The 16725-nt window shown below is 41.9% G+C and overlaps 2 long non-coding RNA genes across 4 annotated transcripts in view; one reads left to right on the top strand and one right to left on the bottom strand.

The window, feature by feature from the left end:
• Positions 1-11285, top strand: part of LOC132510126 (uncharacterized) — a 36833-nt gene extending 25548 nt beyond the window's left edge. The window contains exon 3 of the long non-coding RNA XR_009537242.1: positions 11100-11285. This is a non-coding gene — a long non-coding RNA (uncharacterized LOC132510126). The remainder of the gene's footprint in view (positions 1-11099) is intronic.
• LOC132510127 (uncharacterized) overlaps positions 1-16725 on the bottom strand; it is a 35541-nt gene that overhangs the window by 4312 nt on the left and 14504 nt on the right. The window contains exons 2-5 of one of the 3 annotated variants that reach the window (XR_009537244.1): positions 14222-14273; positions 13624-13733; positions 12002-12097; positions 6631-7787 (exon numbers count right to left, since the gene is read on the bottom strand). This is a non-coding gene — a long non-coding RNA (uncharacterized LOC132510127). Of the gene's footprint in view, positions 1-6630; positions 7788-12001; positions 12098-13623; positions 13734-14221; positions 14360-16725 lie in introns of those variants that run through there. The other 2 variants (XR_009537243.1, XR_009537245.1) reach the window with 2 other exon arrangements.

The following is a 16725-nucleotide window of genomic DNA, read 5'->3' as shown; positions in this document are numbered from 1 at the left end:
TATTTGTACTGATATGTAGGTGAGGGGGCAGAAGCTTGTGGAAGTTGAATGGCTGCTGAAGGGCAGAAAACTAGCAAGGGGGTGTTGCTGGATTTGTTTCTGGGCTGATTCTCCCCAGGTACCATGATATCAAACACAATACATTCTGTTGGCTTCTAAAATTTATAACTGACTACAGGTGTATAGGTTTATATTAATCATAAACCTTAGTTTAATGACACACTTTTATTTGTCAGTGCACTGTCGTATTTTTAAACTTCTTCCAATCATTTATTTTCTCTATAAAGATTATAGTGAACACCATCAGCCAATGCAAGAACAGGAGTATTACCAACCAATATCCTACCTCTAGCTATACATTTCTTCTTTTTCCAGTCCTCTCTTTTCCTGAATCACTGTCTTGAACTTGCTTTCATAATTTCATTACTTTATATTGGGAGTGTTTTGTATTATAAATTGAATTTCTTTTGTAGATGTGGTGCATTTCAGATTCTGTTTCTTGTGTTGGATGTGTTATTTTGCATCTTGCAAGCAACTTGTCTATTTCATCTAGTTGTCAGTTCATCACTTTATTACATCATACTTGCAAGTATATTTAAAGAAAATATAGTTTTCTGTTTTTTAATTTCTGATAAGTAGTATCATTGTTGATTGCTATGGCTTGATTGTGTCCCCTACATGTTGAAATCCTCTCATCCAAAGATGATGGTATTAAGAGGTGGGACTGTGTTAAGTCATGAGGGTGGAACCCTCCTGAATGGGATCAGTGTTTTATCAAACAGGCTCCAGAGAGATCCTTCGCTCCTTCCACCATGATAGCGAGAAGGCACCAGCTATGAACCAGGAATAAGGCCCTCACCAGAATGTGACCATGCTGGCACCTTGATCCTGGGCTTCCCAGCTTCCAAAACTCTGAGAAACAAATTTCTGTTTGTAAGCTACCCAGGCTGTGGTACGTTGTCACAGCAGCCTGAATGACTAAGACATTACTATAGTCTTCTGATATATGCTTTTAAAAAAGTCAGTGTTAAATAACTAAGAATCACAATGTGTGCACTATAGCTTTCTTTCTTCTTGAAATATTGTTACACCAGTATATCACAGTATATTTATCAATTTTTGTGGACATTCACCTGTTTCCATAATTACACCCATAAATTCTGACTATACTGTTCAGTTAAAGATACTCACTTGTTTCCTTTTTATTTATTTATTTATTTATTTATTTTTAGTTATTTTTTGTGGTTACCCACCTTGCTGTTATATGCGGATTCTTTTTTAAAAAATTTAATTTTTTATACAGCAGGTTCTTATTAGTTATCTATTTTATACACATTACTGTGTATATGTCAGTCCCAATCTCCCAATTCATCCCACCACTGCCCCCCCCAACCCCTGCTTTCCCCCCTTGGTGTCCATATGTTTGTTCTCTACATCTGTGTCTCTATTTCTGCCTTGCAAACCAGTTCATCTGTACCATTTCTCTAGATCCCACATATATGTGTTAGTATATGATATTCGTTTTTCTCTTTCTGACTGACTTCACTCTGTATACAGAGTCTCTAGGTCCATCCACATCTCTACAAATGACCAAATTTTGTTCCTTGTTATGGCTGAGTAATATTCCATTGTATATATGTACCACATCTTCTTTATCCATTTGTCTGTCAATGGGCATTTAGGTTGCTTCCATGACCTGGCTATTGTAAACAGTGCTGCAGTGAACATTGGGGTGCATGTGTCTTTTTGAATTATGGTTTTCTCTGGGTATATGCCTAGTAGTGGGATTGCTGGGTCATATGGTAATTCTATTTTTTAGTTTTTTAAGGAACCTCCATACTGTTCTCATAGTATCGATTTACATTCCCACCAACAATGCAAGAAGGTTCCCTTTTCTCCACACCCTCTCCAGCATTTGTTGTTTCTAGATTTTCTGATGATGCCTGTTCTACCGGTGTGAGGTAACACCTCACTGTAGCTTTGATTTCCATTTCTCTAATAATTAATGATGTTGAGCAGCTTTTCATATGCCTCTTGGCCATCTGTATGTCTTCTTGGAAATGTCTATTTAGCTCTTCTGCCCATTTTTGGATTGGGTTGTTTGTTTTTTGATATTGAGCTGCATGAGCTGCTTGTATATTTTGGAGATTTGCAAATATTTTCTCCCATTCTGAGGGTTGTCTTTTCGTCCTGTTTATGGTTTCCTTTGCTGTGCAAAAGCTCTTAAGTTTCATTAGATCCCATTTATTATTTTTTTAATTTCCATTTCTCTAGGAGGTGGGTCAAAAGGGATCTTGCTGTGATTTATGTCATAGAGTGTTCTTCCTATGTTTTCCTCTAAGAGTTTTATAGTGTCCAGTCTTACATTTAGGTCTTTAATCCATTTTGAGTTTATTTTTGTGTATGGTGTTAGGGAGTGTTCTAATTTCATTCTTTTACATGTAGCTGTCCAGTTTTCCCAGCACCACTTATTGAAGAGACTGTCTTTTCTCCATTGTATATCCTTGTCTCCTTTGTCATAGGTTAGTTGACAATAGGTGCATGGGTTTATCTCTGGGCTTTCTATCTTGTTCCATTGGTCAATATTTCTGTTTTTGTGAAACTACCATACTGTCTTGATTACTGTAGTTTTGTAGTATAGTCTGAAGTTAGGGAGTTTGATTTCTCCAGCTCCGTTTTTTTCCCTCAAGATTGCTTTGGCTATTTGGGGTGTTTTGCGTCTCCATACAAATTTAAAGATTTTTTCTTCTGGTTTTGTAAAAAAATACCATTGGTAATTTGACAGGGATTGCATTGAATCTGTAGATTGCTTTGGGTAGTATAGTCATTTTCACAATATTGATTCTTCCAATCCAAGAACATGGTATATCTCTCCATCTGTTTGTGTCATCTTTGTTTTCTTTCATCAGTGTCTTATAGTCTTCTGAGTACAGGTCTTTTACCTCCTTAGGTAGGTTTATTCCTAGGTATTTTATTCTTTTTGTTGCAGTGGTGACTGGGAGTGTTTCCTTAACTTCTCTTTCTGATCTTTCATTGCTAGTGTATAGGAATGCAAGAGATTTCGGTGCATTAATTTTGTATCCTGCTACTTTACCAAATTCATTGATTAGCTCTATTAGTTTTCTGGTAGCATCTTTAGGATTCTCTATGTATAGTATCATGTCATCTGCAAACAGTGACAGCTTTACTTCTTCCTTTCCAATTTGGATTCCTTTTCTTTCTTTTTCTTCTCTGATTGCCATGGCTAGGACTTCCAAAACTATGTTGAGTAATAGTGGCAACAGTGGACATCCTTGTCTTGTTCCTGATCTTAGAGGAAATGCTTTCAGTTTTTCACCACTGAGAATGATGTTTGCTGTGGGTTTGTTGTTTATGGCATATGGCCTTATTATGTTGAAGTAGGTTCCCTCTATGCCCACTTTCTGGAGTGTTTTTATCATAAATGGGTGTTGAATTTTCTCAAAAGTTTTTTTTGCATCTATTGAGAAGAGCATGGTTTTTATTCTTCAATTTGTTAATATGGTGTATCACACTGATTGATTTACGTATATTGAAGAATACTTGCATCCCTGGGATAAATCCCACTTGATCATGGTGTATGATCCTTTTAATGTGCTGTTGGATTCTGTTTGCTAGTATTTTGTTGAGGATTTTTGCATCTAGGTTCATCAGTGATATCAGTCTGTAATTTTCTTCTTCTGTAGTATCTTTGTCTGGTTTTGGTATCAGGGAGATGGTGGCCTTGTAGAATGAGTTTGGGAGTGTTCCATCCTCTGCAATTTTTTGGAAGAGTTTGAGAAGGATGGGTGTTAGGTCTTCTCTCTCTAAATGTTTGATTGAATTCACCTATGAAGCCATCTGGTCCTGGACTTTCATTTGTTGGAATGTTTTTTTTCTTTTTTGTATAAATTATTTTTTCTTTTTATTCTGAAGAAGTTACATATTTAACATATTGTGTGTCCTCACTTATGAACACGATGACTTCTCTCTCCATTTGGGGACATAGCGAGAAGGTGGCTCTCTGCAAGCCAGGAAACTGAACCCCATAGGAATCTTGATCTTGGACTTTCCTAACTCCAGAACTGAATATAGAAAAAAGACACAATATGTGGCAAAAACAGGAAAGTAAACAACTAGTGACAGTGAGAGGAAACAAGATGGTGGAGAAGGACCTTGTGTTCAACTCTTCTCATGAGCACACCAAAATCACAACTAACTGCTGAACAACCATCAATAAAGATGACTGGAACCTACCGAAAAAAAATTCTACAGCCAAAGACATAAAGAGGAAACCAGAGCGAGATGGTAAGAGGGGCACACTCACAATATAATCAAATCCCATACCTCCCAGGTGGGTGACACACAAACTGGAGAATACTGGAGGATAATTATATCACAGAAGTTCTGCCACAGGAGAGTTCTTAGCCCCATGTCAGGCTCCCCAGCGTGAGGGTCCAGCATCAGGAGGAGGAGCCCCAGAGCATTTGACTTTTGAAGGCCAGCAGGGCTTGAATGCAGGCGCTCCACAGGACTGGGGAAAACAGAAACTCCACTCTTGGAGTGCACACACAGTCTCATGTACACTGGGACCTAGGGCAAAAGCAGTGACTTCATAGGAGTGTAGACCAGACCTACGTGCTGGTCTTGGAGGGTGTCTCCTGGGGAGGCAGGGGGCAGCTGTATCTCACCCTGGGGACGTACACACTGGAGGCGGAGATATTGGTGAGTATTCATCTACATTAACTTGTCACTGAAGGCAGAAGTCTTTCTGGGGTCATTAGCACCAAGACCTAACCCTACCCAAAAGCCTGTAGGCTCCCATGCTGCGATGCTTTAGACCAAACAGCCCCACCCATCGGCAGATAGGCTGCCTAAAGACTTCCTCAGTCCACAGCCACCTCTAGAGACATCCCTTGACATGGCCCTGTTCACCAGAAAGCCAAAACCCAGCTCTACCCTCCAGTGGGTAGGCATCAGCCCCTCCCACCAGAAAGCCTGCACAAGCCTCTTGACCAGCCTCACTCACCAGGGGGCAGTCCATAAGCAAGAGAACTATGATCCCTAAGCTTGTGTAACTAAGTCCTCAAACACAGGTCAGAAACTACTGTAGGACCAGCTGTCCTCTGCCCCTTGGGTGATGAGAGGGGAGTGTACTGCTGGGACAAATAGTCCATCCCCTACAGAGGGCCACTTCTCCAAGGTTGAAAAACATAATGAACCTAACACACATAAAAATGCAAATAGAAATTCAGACAAAATGAGACAGCAAAGGAATATGTTCCAGATGAAGCAACAAGAAATAAACCCACAAGAACAACTAAATGAAGTGGAGATGGGCAATCTACCCAAGAAGAGTTAAGAGTAATGATCGTAAAGATGACCCAAGAATATGGGAAAAGAAAGGATGCAGAGAAGTTTAAGTTACAAGAAGTTTTTGGCAAAGAGTTAGAAAATATAAAGAACAACCGAACAGAGTTGAAGAATACAATAACTGAAATGAAAAATACACTATAAAGGGATCAACAGCAGAATAAATGAGGCAGAAGAATGGGTCAGTGAACTGGAAGAGAGTGGTGGAAATCGCTGCCACAGAACAAAGAAGAAAGAAAAGAAATGAGGACAGTTTAGAGATATCTGCGACAACATCAAACACACTAACATTCACATTATAGGGTCCCAGAAGGAGAAGAGAGAAAGGGCCAAGAAAATACTTGAAGAGATAATAGCTGAAAACTTCCTTAACATGGGAAAGGTAACAGTCACTCCAAGTTCACAGGAAGTGCAGAGTCCCATATGGGATTAATCCAAGGAGGAACATGCCAAGACACATGGTAAGAAAGAAAATATTAAAAGCAACAAATAACATACAAGGGAATTCCCATAATGCTATCAGCTGACTTTCAGTAGAAACTCTGCAGGCCAGAAGGGAATGGCATGATATATTTAAAGTGATGAAAGGGGGAAACCTACAACCAAGAATACTCTACCCAGCGAGACTCTAGTTCAGATTTTATGGAGAAATCAAAAGCTTTATAGACAAGCAAAAGCTAAAAGAATTCAGCACCACCGAACCAGCTTTACAACAAATGCTAAAGGAGCTTCTGTAGGCAGAAAAGAAAAGGCCACAACTAGAAACAAAATTATGAAATGGGAAAGCTCACCAGTAAAGGCGAACATAAGTATAGGTAGGAAATCATCTACACACAAACTATGGAGGTTAAAGACAAAACACAAAAGCAGTGGGACTTCCCTGGTGGTACAGAGGTTAATCTGCTTGCCAGTGCAGGGGATATGGGTTCAGGCCCTGGTCTGGGAAGATCCCACATGCCGTGAAGCAACTGAGCCTGTGTGCCACAAATACTGAGCCTGCACTCTAGAGCCCTCAAGCCACAAATACTGAGCCTGCGTGCCAAAACTACTGAAGCCCACACACCTAGAGCCTGTGCTCCACAACAAGAGAAGCCACTGCAATGAGAAGCCTGCGCACCACAATGAAGAGTAGCCCCCACTCACTGCACCTAGATGAAAGCCCACGTGCAGCAGCGAAGACCCAATGCCCCCAAAAATAAATAAAATAAAATATAAAAACATTAAAAAAAATCCTTTTAAAAAAATAAATAAAGATCTTGGTGAAAATGAAAAATGTGTCTTTTATTTTTACTTAAAAACCAAAGGCACTTGTTGGCCAACCCAATATATATAAAACAGGAACAAGACTCATAGAGAACAAACTAGTGGTTACCAGTAGGGAGAGGTAAAGGAGGAGGGGCAAGATAGCTGTATGGGATTAAGAGGTATAAACTACTATGTATGAAATAGATAAGCAACAAGGATATACTGTACAGCACAGGGAAATAGAGCCATTGTTTTGTAAGTACTTTAAATGAAGTATAATTTATAAAAATATGGAATCACTATGTTCTACACATGAAACTAATATAATATTGTAAATCATCTATACTTCAATTAAAAAGTGGCTACTTCTGGGCTGTCTATTCTATTCCACAAGAACATACACACTGGCCAAAAAACTTTTAATGAGGAGTTCAACCTCAGTGGTAATGAGGTAAATGCCAGTGAAGACCAGAGTAAGAAACCAGTTAGCAACCTATTCAACTGGAAGAAATTATAGAGCCCAAAAATATCATATGTGGGACAGGATGTGGTGTATGAAATCTCACATTCATTGCTGGTGAAGTTAACAAATTGATAATGTCACTTTAGAAAACACTGGGCAACATCTTGTAAAGTTGTTTTCCATCAGTCATTCCACTCATAAGAAGAATTACAACTAAAACTCCTGCACGTGTGTGCAGCAAGGTGGATAACCACCAAATAAAAAAAGAAAGAAAAAGGAAACAAGTATCTTTCATTGAACAAGGTAGTATAGTGAGAATTTTTGGATATAATTATGGAAATAGGTGAATGTCCACAAAAATCGATAAATACATTGTGATATATTGACGTAACAATATTTTGAGAAGAAGGAAAAAAAAACACTACAGCTCACACACAGTGATTCTTAGTAATTTAACACTGAATTCTTTAAAAGCATGTATCAGAAAACTACATCAATGTCTTGGTCCATTTGGGCTGCTGTAACATACCAAAGCCTGGGTAGCTTACAAACAACAGAAATTTGTTTCTCACAGTTCTGGAGGCTGGGGAGTCCAGGATCAAGGCGCCAGCATGGTCACATTTTGGTGAGGGCATTCTTTCTGGTTCATAGCCAGTGCCTTCTTGCTGTGTCCCCACATGGTGGAAGGGATGAGGGATCTCTCTGGAGCCTGTTGGATAAGACACTGAACGCTCATGACTTCTGCACCTCCCAACGGCCCCAACTCCTAATACCATCATCTTTGGAGATGAAGATTTCAACAAATGAATGTGAGGGGTACACATTCAAGCCATAGCAATCAAGTATGATAACCATTTATCAGAAATTAAAAAACAGAAAACCATATAATATGCTGTTTAAGTATGCTTACAAACAGGTATGATACGATTTTAATTAAACCAATGAATTGACAACTAGATGAAATAGACAAACTGCTTGAAAGATGCAAAATAACAAGTCCAGCACAAGAAACAGAAAATCTGAAAGCCACCACATCTACAAAAGAAATTCTGTTTATAATATAAAACACTCCCACATATAAAGTAGTGAACTTATGAAGGCAAGTTCAAGACAGTGATTATCTTTGTCAGGAAGGGAGAGGATGGGAAAGGGAGAAATATATAGATCAAGGTAGGATATTGGTTGGTAATACTCCTGTTCTTGCATTGGTTGATGGCGTTCACTATAATTTTTTTTTTTTAATCTTTTGGCCGTGCTGCGTGGCATGTGGATCTTAGTTCCCTGACCAGGGATTGAACCCACATCACTTGCATTGGAAGCATGGAGTCTTAACCACTGGACCACCAGGGAAGTTCCCACTATAATCTTTTTAGGAGAAATAAATAAATGACTGGGAAAAGTTTAAAAATAAATTAAACATGATAGTACATTGCCAGATGATGAGTGTGTCATAAACCAAAGTTTATGATTAATATAAACGTATACAACTGTAGTCAAATATAAATGTTAGAAGCCAACAGAGTATTGTGTTTGACATCATGTACCTGGGGAGAATCAGCCCAGGCTCAAATCCCAGCAACACCCCCTTGCTAGTTTTCTGACCTTCAGCAAGCGTTCAACTTGCTAGTTTTCTGACCTTCAGCAAGCGTTCAACTTCCTTCTGCTTCCTCACCTACAAATCAGAGTACAAGTAGAGTCTCAAAAAATCACTGTGAGGATGAATTGAAACAGTGTATATACAGTGTTTACAAGCACCAAAAAGCAATGAATACCTGTTAACTATCCTGCCTATATTGCGGCATGGATATGGGACACAACATGCATGAGCTGAAGAACTAAGAGTAGAGGCGGATCATTCTGGGAGACTAATTACAATAAAAAGAAAGGGCCATGAGATGTCAGGCAAAGCCAATACTGAGGAGGCGATTAGAGTAAGAGGCAGAGAACAATCCAGTCAGAATTGGAAAAGAGGGACCACTGGAACCAAGTGCTACCAAAGCTGAGGTGCAGAAAAGTGGAACAGGTTTCTGCTGCATCGAAAACCAGTACAGCGTGGTGGTGAAGAATGTCACTTCAGTTCAAACCCTGCCTCTACCAAGCAGTCATCTTGACAGTTATTAACCACCTGTAAATCACCATTTCCTAACCTGAAACATTGGGAGATGCCCAGTTCCTAATTCACCAGCTGCCATGAGGGTTAACAAGACCACACCTGTAAAGTACTTAGCATAGTGCCTGGCACAGGTTGAATGTTCAGTATATCGTGGGCCATTATTCACTATCGTTAGTGCTGTTGTTGCATTTGACAATTAGAATAAAAGCTATGACCTCATCAAGAATGGTTTCAGTGCTGTGGTTCTGAGCCACCTCACCACTGGGCCTCAGAAAGGAAAGGGGAAGACACCAAGTGCTGATGGGAATGTAGCAATGGGCACTCTCACACATGGCTCGTGGGAGCGTGAAAGGGTGCAGCCACTCTGTAAAACTGTCTGGCAGTTTCTGTTCAAGCTAAACATATACATAGCCTAAGACCCAGTCATTCCTCTCTCTGTATATTCCCCGCAAAAATGAGTACTATATTATATATACATAGTATATATCTCCAAAAATAACATGAACAAGAATGTTCATAATACAAGAAATAGGAAAAAATTAAAATGGTAATCACAGGAGAATGGACATACAATGAGATACTGCTGAGCACTGAGAAAGAACAGAGTTGAACTACATAGAACCACAAGAATGACTCTCACAGGCATAACGAAGATCAAAAGAAGACAGACATGACAGAATAAACTGTGGGACTCCAGTTACATCAAGTCAAGACAGTCAAAGCTAATCTATGGTGACAGAGTCTAAATACCGGTTACCTTTCTAGGAGGAAGCATGAGAAGCCTCCGAAGTTGCAGGAGAAGGTGTGATTTAGTCTCTGGTGCAGGAAGTAGCTACGGCAGGGGGCGAGACCTCTTCCAAAGTTGGGAAGTGAAGCTACAGGTATGAGACAGATAACAGATGCTCTGTAAGATTGAGCAGCAAGAAAGAAGGCCATGAAGTAGGTTGTATGCTGAGACATCAGTGGCTCAGGGAGTGAGTGGTGAATGGATGGATCAATGCTTGCATGGGTGGCAGAGCTGGTGCAGGAGAGAGAGCTGATCAGAAGAAACACAGAGCAGATGTGAGCCAACCAGTTAGGAGTGTCTTGGCATCGTCTTGGCAAAAGATGATGAGAGCTGAGAGCAGGATGTTCGTGGTGCAGCTCACAGAGGTGGTGGAGGTGATGGAGTTACCCAATATGAAAAACATAAAATAAGCAGGATGATAATGGCTGAATGTTGGGTTAGATGGAGGCAGAGTGTCATGAGTTTGTACAAGGTCGTTTCCCACCTTCTCAACTGTCTGAATGACAAGGCCATCCACTGATACTGTGGAGGATGGAGGAGTGGGCAAGATCATGATTTCCTTCTAAGGTATGAAGAATTTGATGCAACATGTGGAATGTAATTGAAAGGTGAGTATTTGGAAGAGACTCCATTGGGCTGTGAAGGGGGCTAGAGACACACATGAACTGGCTGGGGAGTGCAAGGAAGCAGGAGAGGGGCAAGACCGTGACTGCAGTGGCACCAATCAACACACTTTGTGACTCCAACTGTTCTCAGCAGCCCAGATGTGGGCCAAACAAAGCCAAATACCATCTTGAGGCTCTACGGTAAAGGAGGGCCAGGAAGACAATGCAGCTAGGGATTGCTTCTGTCTGACAAACAGAAGGATAGATGAACAGGTGGAAAAGGGTGGGATGCAGCCTACAGGCAGAGATGGTAACATAAACTCTCTTATTCTGAGTCTAGGAGGACATGTGAGGGATTATGCATTGTGATTGTTATTATTACATGAAAGATCCTAACAGCTTTTTTTGAGCTTGTAACTATAACTCAGGCATGGTGCTAACTAATTTCATGCATCAAATGATTACATCTTCAAACAGCCCAATGAGTTAGAAATTATTATCACTTTCATTTTTCAGGAGTAGGCTGAGTGCAGCAGACTGGTTTGATGTAAACAAAACCCAGAAACCCATCTGCTCTTCTCCTTGGACACAGAGCTAAACCTCAGTTCCCAGCTGCATCGAAAGAGGGATACAGACTCACAGACATAGAGAACAAGCTTGTGGCTGCCAAGGGGGAGGGCGGGGTGGGGGAGGGATGGATTGGGAATTTGGGATTAGTAGACGTAATCTATTATATATATGTATGACTGAATTGCTTTTCTGTACACCAGAAACTAACACAACATTGTAAATCAACTATACTTCAATAAAATACATTGAAAAAGAAAAAAGGGATGGCCAACTGCCGAGTTCTTGTCAAGAGTGTGAGGGGAAATAATGTAGGTGTGACTTCCATACTTCCTCTCATTTCCCCTCTGCCAGTAGAATGATGCCAAGGTAACCATAAAGCCAGACAGGCGACACCTGGGTCTCTGAATAACCGTGTGATACAATCTCACACGCTGACCCACACGAGCCCTGCCATGAGTGAGAAAAATCCTTCGTGTGTTGAGCCACTCAGCTTTTGGAGATTATCTGTTACTGCAGTGAACATTAACAGCCTAAATTAACTAAAGGAGGCCCGACAAAATCATGCAACTTCCCTATTGCCACTGGGCTGGTGACCGGCAAAGGCAGGTTTTAATACCAAGCAGTTGGAGCCCAGAGCCTTGCCCTTATACATAAAACAGGTTCTTTACCCTGTGGCAGAAAAGAATCTGTTGAGGTGGGAGGACAAAGGGACTTCAAGACGGAGAGCTCTACCCTGACCCAGGCACCCAAGGAGGCCACAAGAAGAAGCTTCCCACAGAATTCCAGAGGCAGTGGTCCCCTCAGTTGAGGTTGCCATGACCCCTCCTGCCCAACACTTGGTCACCCACCTGGACAGGCACTTTGGGAGAGGCTTCTCTTCACCACCCACAGCTCCTGCCTGTGCTTCAGTGGGTGGATTAGATCTGGTTTGGGAACCGGATATCCTGTTTGTGGAGAAAGAAATAAGATATTCGTATTTTAGCCAAGACAAAAAGAAATGTTTCAGTCCTGTCTGGGACTTTGAGATGGAGAGGAGACCTCGGAATGAGGCTGCTCTTGTCCATACTGATCTGTGACCTGGGAACCAAAGCCAAGAACGTTATCATTAGGCCCTAAAGGCTGAGTAGGGTAGTGCTAGCTGTCTAGGGTGATCCATCTCCCTAGTCCTGGAGGACCCCCCAAAACTGTCCAGATGCAGTCATGGGACCCAGATGCACTAGGGTTCATGGAACATTAATTATGACCATTGCTAACAACTGCCTTCCTTGACACTGACCCACTTTTTATTTAACTTTAATACATGTCTTCATATAGGGAATCTTGTGTCCATATAAGAAATGGAAAAACCAGTTTCATTTGCCACAAATGCAAAGTTACTGCAAGAAAATCAAAACAGAACTATCAAGTCTCAATGAACTCATGCTGCCTGCTCAGGGCTCTGAGTCTGAGGCTGTCCCTTCTGTTGAAGAGAGAAATTGCCAGCAGTCAAAGGGGCATTAAAAGACAGCATGAAACAGCAACAGGAAAAACAAGAGAAAAAGGAATGGCCTTCTCTGATTGTCCATCATTGCCACTTGCCATGTTTGTGCACCCTCTAAAATGATCTCCCATACCAAGAGACGATCATGGCCCAGACTTAAGTACACGAGGGATGAGCATGTAGGCATCGGGGGCAAAAAAAGCCTTTTAAAGGAGATTCTGTTTTTCAGAATGACTGCCAGTAGGACTCACACAGATGCCTCCTGATGTCCTGTCTGCTTCACTCACTTGCTGAACAACATGCCATTACCCAGGGGTTCTGCTGACTGGGCTATAAACCAATCAAGCTTGGCCACTCAGTCTCCATCCTGTAGGAATCTGGAGAAGGAACAAATTAGGGCCAGCCTGTGCTGAGCACTGGAGTAAGAGGTAAAAAGAAGTGTGGGCTCGGGTGGCTGTTTCCTGCCACTAGAACACCCATGCAGAGACAGCCAGACGTAGAGAAAGACAGATATATGAGGGAAAAAAAAAAGTACAGCAAGAAGTAGAGACAAGGAATTGAGGGGTTTCTTAGATCAAGGGTAGGGGTGACCATTTCTGGCTATCAACTCCCTGCAGCAGAAAAAGCCAATCTGCTGAGAATGGCACAAGGAGACCCACAAATAGATCAGAAGACACCAAGGCCAGTATCTAATCAGTATTTCTTCCATTTCCTGACTTTAGTCTCTCATGGTGCCTGACTGGACCTCCTACCCCTCAATATTATAAGACATCCATATTTCCTCCAACAAATCCTTCTCCTCTGCCATCTGAGCTGTTGAGGGGAACTAGGTTTCTTGCTCCAAATTCCTTGTGGCAGACACAGGAGCCTGAAGATAAACCAATACATGTCAGGGCCGTGGGGAGGAGAGAGAGTGTCCTCAGAAGCCTCCTGAAAAGGGCAGCATGAAAGAGGTTGTAGGTCCCCACAGAAAAAGCAGTGAGGCCTTACCCACAGGTCTCCAGCATCACCTCCCAGTACAGGCTCCTCTGGGCAGCATCCAGCTGCCCCCACTCGTCCTAGGTAAAGGTCACTGCCACGTCCTTGAAGGTCACGGATGCCTGGAAAGTCAAACAGAGGTAGCTTTGTTGGCCCTGGGACAGACAGATGTGATTAGAGCTCAACGTTCAGTCGTTGGTAAAGGACCAGAGGGCCCCAAAGTCAATAACACTCAGCACTTCCTGGGAGCCCAGCTCTGTGTCAGGCTCCAAGGCGAGGCAGACACTGCCTTTGGGCAGAATGTGACTGTATTACAGCCAAAGGTCTTCTATGCTGAAATCATTCACAAAAGACATAAAACGATGCCAAGGCCGTGTGGCCTAAGAGACATGCAAGCATTCTGGCAATGAAGGGGAGGGAACAGATGACAGTGATCATACTAATCAGCAGTTGAGCATAATACTAATCAGCTGGTCCTCACCGTGTGCCTACACCATGGCCTCTAATTCCCTGTGTGAGCGGGACCAAGAGGGGCGGCAACCAAAACGGGTCCTGTGGGCTCCCTCTAACCCCCCCACAAGGTCTTACAAGGCGCAGAGGTGGTTCCTACCTCTTTATGGTGATTCTCTCGGAAGTTCTGAAAGGTCGCGGGCAAGGGAAGCCTGTGAACAGAAAACAAACACGTTTCAAAAGAACTAACGCTCCCAGGACGCCGGAAGTCCAAGCCAACAACACAGGAAACGCCCGTTTTACCGTCCCTATTGGCCCAATTCTTACTGCTTCCTCCCAGCACAGACTTCTGGGTAGTGTAGTTTCTCTCCTGCAGGCAGCCTGGCCAAGAACCGGAAAGCCTTCAGGGAACCCTAGGCGGGGTGCTAGGAAATGATGGCCTGAGGCTCTTAGGAAGGGGCCCGGCCTCGCACCTTCTTAAAGGGGAAGTACACAGATTTATCCGCCACCTGTCACAGATAACTTTAAAGATTTCAGATGCTCCAAAGGTTACAAACCTAATTGGATACACCACACCAAACTATGACTCAGAAAGTGTGTGTCTGTATCTAAGAGGAAACATATGATATCTAGCTACTCTTCAAATACATGGAGATTGAAGCCTTAGAGTTGGTCCTGTGGACCAAAAAAAATGCACAACAGTGAGTTGTGAGTTAAGTTTTATTCGGGGCAAAATGAGGACTTTAGCCTGGGACACAGCGGCTGAGATAGCTCTGAGGAACTGCTCCAAAGAGGTGTGTGCGTGCATGCGTGCGTGCGTGCGTGCGTGTGTGTGTGTGTGTGTGTGTCAGTATATATGTGGTTTTGGTGAAGAGAGATACATGCAACCAAGCATACATTTTTGCAGAATGTTGCCACTAGTCCTGAGGAGCAGATGTCTCCATTAATGATTTTAGTGCTTTTCTAGATATGAGAAGATGTAAGAAATTGGGCTGATAAAACCTTCTCCTGAAAATATCTAACTATCTAAAGGCCTGTTCTGCCAGTTTTTCCTAGAGCACAGAGTGCCTTATTCCTGATCTCTGCTCTGAACTCCTCTCAAGGTGTGTTGAAAGTCAGCAACTGCAGTGGCTAGTAATCTAATCCTTGTAGAGGCAGATGGCTAGTGACAATTTTTATTTGGCAGTTTTGTAAATTTCAGTATGTTTTGTTAGGGATAAGTGAGAAAAGTCTCCAGCAGGGATGCAAAGATGGAGGGGAGGGGAGGACTTTCAGAGGCTCTGAAGCTGGTGAACATGGGTGGCACTCTGCCTCTGGTTGCCTCAGAAAACGTCTGTCCTGTTGGTATCATCAGTGATGTGTCCAACCCAGCAAGCAACATTATTTTATCCAGATACTGTTTCCTAATCCACATCCTAAAACACATTCAATTTCTTTTAGGAATCTGGAAAGGAAAGCCACTTACACAATGTCATTTCCTGCCAGGAAAGAAGCTGTCACAACCCCTGCAAGTGTGCCAAAGGGGCCTCTGAAACCTGAGACAAATATTTGTGACTTCAGGGTCTCAATTCCTTACTAAGAAGTGATTATCGCTTCACCTGTAATTTCACAAACAGTAGTAACTGCATGCAGAGAGTATCACTGAAACACACTTGTAAATTATTTAAATTCCTGAAAGTCATTAATAATAATTAAGAATTCATTCAAAGATAGTGGCAGAAATACCCCTGGGAAAGCACACTGTGAGAAGTAGAAAAAGTTAATATCTTAAGGAACTTTGAGCATAAGAAACTGAAGTCTGAGGAGTAATAGTATGAGAAGTAATAGCCTGTGCTATCCTACAAGTTTTACCACACTTGAGGATTTCTCTTTTAAACGTGTGCCTTTTTTATTCTTAACACACTGAGGCAAAACCCACTAGAAGAAAGTGGTAAAGAGGACATTTGGAAGGATTTTCCAGAACGGTGAAAATGAACAGGAAGGGGGGTTGTTGTCATGTTTATTCACTGCTCTAACCTATGTTCAGTGAGCAAATAATGGATTTTTGGGCACTATCATCAGTGTATGGGAGACAAAGGAAAGAAGAGACACAAAGAAACATGCCCTCATGATACGTACATTCCATTTGAGAACGACAGGCAGGAAAAATGAAAAAAAATACTAAATTAAATAGTATGTAAAACATGGTAGACAAAATGGGGAAAAGGAGAGAAGGTGAGGGTGCCAAGAAGGTGGTGGAACAAATGTTGAGTCAGGGAGTAAAGGAAAATAATTTTTCAAGTAGAAAATATGAATTAATGATGCCGTTTTTAAAAAGAGCTTATGTAGGTGTAGATAGAGTAGGAAGCACCAGGATTTTCTCTCCTCACATAGACAACAATTTCAGCAGAATCTATCTAGTGTAAGTATTTTGGAACTCTGTAGTCTACTGCAGTCAAATTCCGTAAGAAGACTTGGGCAGTAAATTGTGGTTAATGTTAGTCAATTTCAGCCCTTAGCACAGTAGCAGCTACCAGTCCTCCACCTCCAGCCCTGTGACAGACCACTGTGCATGTGTTCCTGGAGCAAGCTATGTATAGCTTGTGCCAACCAGGGCAAAAAGAACCCTGTCCTCGAAACAACAGGGATCTGTTCTTTGATTTCTGTTCTTGATTAGAGAGGAGC

This window comes from Lagenorhynchus albirostris, chromosome 19 (genome assembly GCF_949774975.1).
Source record: "Lagenorhynchus albirostris chromosome 19, mLagAlb1.1, whole genome shotgun sequence".
NCBI classification, from domain to species: Eukaryota; Metazoa; Chordata; class Mammalia; order Artiodactyla; family Delphinidae; genus Lagenorhynchus; species Lagenorhynchus albirostris.
Note: the sequence above shows the minus strand (reverse complement) of the source record. Positions and strands in the feature narration are given on the sequence as shown.